This window comes from Octopus bimaculoides, chromosome 9 (assembly GCF_001194135.2).
Source record: "Octopus bimaculoides isolate UCB-OBI-ISO-001 chromosome 9, ASM119413v2, whole genome shotgun sequence".
NCBI classification, from domain to species: Eukaryota; Metazoa; Mollusca; class Cephalopoda; order Octopoda; family Octopodidae; genus Octopus; species Octopus bimaculoides.
Window position 1 is genome coordinate 79,895,695 of NC_068989.1, and position 5,526 is coordinate 79,901,220.

The 5,526-nt window shown below is 36.2% G+C and overlaps 1 protein-coding gene across 3 annotated transcripts in view; it reads right to left on the reverse strand.

Moving 5' to 3' along the window:
* Positions 1-5,526, reverse strand: part of LOC106872195 (gonadotropin-releasing hormone receptor) — a 787,632-nt gene that overhangs the window by 371,477 nt on the left and 410,629 nt on the right. For all 3 annotated transcript variants that reach the window (XM_052970806.1, XM_052970807.1, XM_052970808.1), the window contains one exon: positions 2,084-2,130. The gene's annotated coding sequence lies outside the window, so the exon portion shown is untranslated. The remainder of the gene's footprint in view (positions 1-2,083; positions 2,131-5,526) is intronic.

A 5,526-nucleotide genomic window follows, 5' to 3' on the forward strand; every position in this document is an offset into this window, starting at 1 on the left:
GTGTGTGTGTGTGTGTGTGTGTGTGTGTGTGTGTGTGTGTGTGTGTGTGTGTGTGTGTGTGTGTGTGATCCTCCACACAGTTTCCATCTACCAAATTCACTCACTAGGCATTAAACCGCCCAATGCTATAATAGAAGGCAACTGCGCAAGGTGCTGTGCAGCGGAATTGAAACGGAAAACACAGGTTTGGGTGGGAACTTCTTAACCACACAGCATTGTCTGCGCCTATAATTATTTTGTCGATGAAGAATGTAAATTTTTCTCGCAATAAAGCCTAGTCGTAAGACAGCCGCAATCCTTCTGATATTAGTGGACGGAAAATAGTCAGCCATTAAACAGCTGCAGAATAATTAGCTAGAAAATCCTATCTTACTTCTGTTTCATATATTTCTTAAGTGGTGTCTCATAGCTGATAGGAGTGACCAAGTGATAGCTGCTCGCCAATTCAATACAGTGTCGAAATAAGCACCCACGCGATTAGGTGTCATTCACTCTCATGAGGCTTGCACCTTTCAGTTCATTGCAATACAGCGAATAATTAAATAGCTTTATTCTTATACTGGTGAATACCAAATATTTATATCTTATATTGGGTGTCTGCTGTCGTCGCTCCGACTAACGAGAGTTGAGCAAGACACAGCTGCAAATGATGCTGGTGCCCTGCTTTGCTGAACAATCTGCACGATAAATATTATTATAGATTGTACAGAACGTGTGTGTGTGTAGCAGGCTTCTTCATTGTCTCCATTTATCAACCAAATTCTACTAAAAAGATGTAGACCCACTTCAAGGTACGTAGGGTGAGACACTTGCCAAATATTTAGACAGTGGAATTGAACTTGGAATCTGACGTGACTGTACTCTGCTCATAGTAATAAGGAAATGACTAAAATAAGCTTTGAACTCGATGACTAGTACCTGGCTGTTGAGCACGAAATGTACGTTCGCTTCTGGGAAATGCAAGAATACTATATTCCTTAACACAAGTTCTATTAGATTTCAATACTGGCTTTGAAACGTTTTAAAGGTCTGTGGAATGCAACAAGAAACAAGAGGGTATTTATTTGTGTGTTTATATTTACTAATTAATCTGAAGAAATGGAGCATAATTGAGTGGATTTGCACGCATTGTAAGCTGGTCATATTAATGCAGTTGATGTTTTCTGTGAACATCTATAAACTGGCGCACCCTGGAGAAAAAAGATCATAGAAAGGAAGAAGATCTAGAATGCTGCATTCTTGGGGAAGAATTTTTGGATGATGTGTATTTAGTATGATATTTCATAGGTGAGTCATTATTGCGTATATAATAGTCATAAGGCCAGGAATTTTCAGGAAAAATTTAACCATTTAAATCAATCCCAGAACTTAAATACTACATTATTTTATCATCTCAGCGGAAGAAAAACAAATTTTAAGTCGGTGTGATCTGAATTCAGAAAGCATAGAGACATAACTAAATACTAAGAAACATTGCGTCCAAATCACTAACAAATCTTTTCAATCCATTGGCCTTTGATGAGACATAATAGATGATACGCAGGAGAGGAGAGACATATACATCGAGTAGGAAGGTGTAGGTATTCCATTTGGAAGGTCAGCAGGTCAGCAGGTCAGCAGGTCTCCGCAGGTAAAGTTATAATCGTAAACACAAAGTTCAAAACATTTTGCAAAAATCACAGAGATTCATATAAAATGTTACATTAGATAACACATTATCAAATGAATAATCATGAATTAAAAATAAGAAAATTAATTTAATGAAAATTTTCGAGAAATATCTGTAATCTTCGGCTGTATATATTTCTTTTTATTTCTGAAATCTCGTAATCATTTAAATAGAAAATGAAATTATTTAACATTTTGTTGCTTTTAAATAACAAATTTGATTTCTTTTCTATGTATTCACAGGATTTCAGCGCAAACTTTTTTTACATTTTTATTCTTATTTTCTCTTCAAAATTTACCAATGAACAAAAAGATTAAAATTTAAGAAAAGGTATAGCCTGGAGAGTTTCATCGGATATTTTCTAATCAAGTGTTAAATATAGTTTTTAAAAAACAGCATGTCAAAATGACTTACTTTATTTTGCTTTCATTCATCGAAACACGAACGATATGACTGGAGCACTGCAAATACAAAGAAACACTTCATTAACAAAGGATTGTTTTATAAGAAGATATTGTTTATAAATTGATATCTTTTTATGATTGTTTTATAAATGCTCATCTTATATACTGTGTGTTTCAGAAACCGATATATGATATACCCTGAATACGGGCTTCAAATTTTGGCACAAGGCCAGCAATTTCGGGGGAGGAGGTAATTCAATTAGATAGGTCCCAGTACGCATCTCGTAGATATTTTATCAACTCCGAAGTATGTTAGGCAAAGTCGGTCTCGGCGAATTTGAACTCAGAACGTAAGGACAGACGAAATGCGGCCAAGCATTTCCATCGACGCGCGAACAATTTTGCCAGCTCGCCGCTGAATAGTAAGGACTTCGGATCTATTTTAAAACGGGGGGGGGGCGCCAGTATTTTCTTAACGAAACACTAACGAAACACTTTGAAACTTGGGACACTGGTAGAATGTGTCATATAAAACATCTTTTAGTCGTAGTCTTCTTAACAAAAAAAAGGAATTCGCAAGTTATTCCATGTTAAAGTTGTCGTATTTCTGTAATTTCAACCAATCACTGACGTCTATTCAGCTCAATAGAGTTACTGCTGCCCGGTCATTAAAATGTTATTCCCTGTGACATATTTCATCCGGTTTAATCGTAATTTATACGCATATATTGTTTATATAATAAATTACGCTGTGCGTATCTATGTGTGTAACAATTTTAGAGTTCGGATTCTAGAGTTAGGGTTAGGGTTAACAGTCTAGTTAATCGGAAATGTCAGAACTAACGGGGATTAATACGATATACACCGTTACAGCGCTACCTGTTTTCAACTGAATAGACGTCAGTGATTAGTAGAAATTATCGAAATAAGACAATTTTTTACATGAAATAAATTCGAATACAAAAATATTTTTCTGTTCTATATCACAAAATAGATAAGTATACGAAGTTTGAAAGTCTTTCCGTACCAAAAACACTACATAAAACATAAATGAAAACTGGTGCCCCCGTTTTGAAATAGATCCAGGACTTCTTGACTTAATACATGCTTATAAATTTATCCCTGCCATTGGTTATCTTTCCGTAAACACCCATGGAACTAATCTAACATCAATGAGATTCGGTCCGTGAGCATTTCTGTCTTCTTAGAGCTACCTAGGAATCAATTATTCGTTATCGAATCAATCATCTTCAAGTCTTGAGAAATTTGCTTGTATGTTCTTGTAGATAAAATGACTTTGTAGAGACATACTGATAGGTTGCGGAAATGCTGTGTCAGAAACAGGATAATTGACTACATCGAACTTAGCACTTAATACTTTCTAAATATATCGGTGTGTAAATATGAAAAGCAAAAATGTTTCCGAAGGGATTTGAACTTAGGGCACAAAAATTAGGCAACGCAAAATCGTGAAGCATTCAATTACAAGTTCCACCAACTCTATTATCTATTGCTCAACATAGAGTACATTCGGTATTAGCAAAAAGAAGAATAAGATATTGTATTACGATGCCAATGCATAGGTCTTGAAATGACATATATTACTAGCATTTCAAAATATACCAGATTATAAAGTGATCTGAATTTGAATATAATGATAAGAATACATTAATTACTTAATCTATCTGTCGGTTTGGCACTGCAATTAGAATCATGCCTGTTTTGTTTTACGTAGCAAAATCTAATTCGTAAGAAATAGTCAAGTAGATCTGTGATCAGACAGTCTTCTTCCTTTTGTATTATTTCTTTTCGATGATAGGTTCCATTACCATGTTCGTTTTTCTATAAGAAAATTGAATCAAATTGAATCTGTTTCTTTATATTTTCCTTTTACTTGTTTCAGATATTGGACTGTGGTCATGCTGAGCAATTATCCTGAAGGGTTTAATCTAACAAAAGGCCCTAGTACTTATTTTCAAGTCTGGTACTTATGTTATCGGTTTCATTTGCCGAAGCACTACATAACAGGCATTTAAAAAGAACTAACAATGGCAGCTGTCAAGTGGTAGTGGGAGAAAACATAAACAGAAAGACACACACAAAATACAAGTGCGCGGGCGCACGCACGCACACGCACACGCACACACACACACACACACACACACAAACAAACAAACAAACAAACACACCTACAGACACACATATGTATATATGAAGGACTTTCTCACAAGTTCCTCTGATCAAATTCACGTACAAAGCGCTGGTCGGCTCAGGGCTCGAAGTCACCTGGTTGCAAAGCAAGCCCCTTAAATACACAACAATAGCTGCCCTGTCAACATTTCTGGATAAAAATGCACTGTTAATCGTCATCAGCGACAGATCTTACAGGAGAGCGCAACAGAAAGAAAGAAAGAAAGAAAGAAAGAAAGAAAGAAAGAAAGAAAGACAGGAACAACGTTCGTCCATAACAAGTATTAAAGGTAAATCAGGCCGGATTTTGGTTGCTTTGTCTCCACTGTATTTAGAACATTTTAGCTAAGAACTGAGCAGTAGGAGGTTGTGAAATAAATATCATAAGCTACAAAAAGGTAACTGACAACTAAATAGTGTTTCTCCTCTCGTATTTGATTATATTTAATGCTGGAAAGTCTATAACATCGTGAACGTTTTTCATGGGAAACTACGCAATAGTAAAATCAAGACACAAACCTTTGATATTTCGTCCGATTTACGTAACGACCTCCTACTCACATTTCACAAATCTCAAATACTTAAATCTCAGAGTGAGAGCAATTGAAATATCACACAATATCGGCGAAATTCCAACAGATAATATAATATCCGCGCTGTGGCAAGTGCAAAGCAGCCCCAAATTAATCGGCTTGCACTGACTGTCATCCTTGATCTTATACTTGTTTTATTCATTAGACTGTAGCCATACTGGGGTACTGCCTTCAAGAGATTTTAGTTGAATGAATCGGTCCTAGCGCTTATTTTGTTTAAGGCCTGGTACTTATTCTATCGGTCCGTTTTGCCGGACCACTAAGTTACGGTGAGGTACACAAACCAACACCAGTTGTCAAGCGGTGGGTGGTGGGGGACAAAAACAGACACAAAGACAAGTACACACACATGCGTCCGCGCATACACACCTATATAATAAATGTGGCTTGTTAGCAATTTTTCAACCAAAAGGCAACAATATATACGTCACTAAAGCGACTGAGAGTGCTATTCAGCACATGTATTGCTAGAAATAAGAGTCAAAACAACTCATAACCACAATTACCCGGTGCTTAGGGAGCTTGCCTACCTTGTCAGTAAATAAGACAGTGCGTTATTGTGGGTATGCATTGTTTTGGCTTTTATTTCTAGCAATACTGATGCTGAATAGCGCACCCAGTCGCTATATATATATATTGAATGGCTGATATATATATATATATATATATA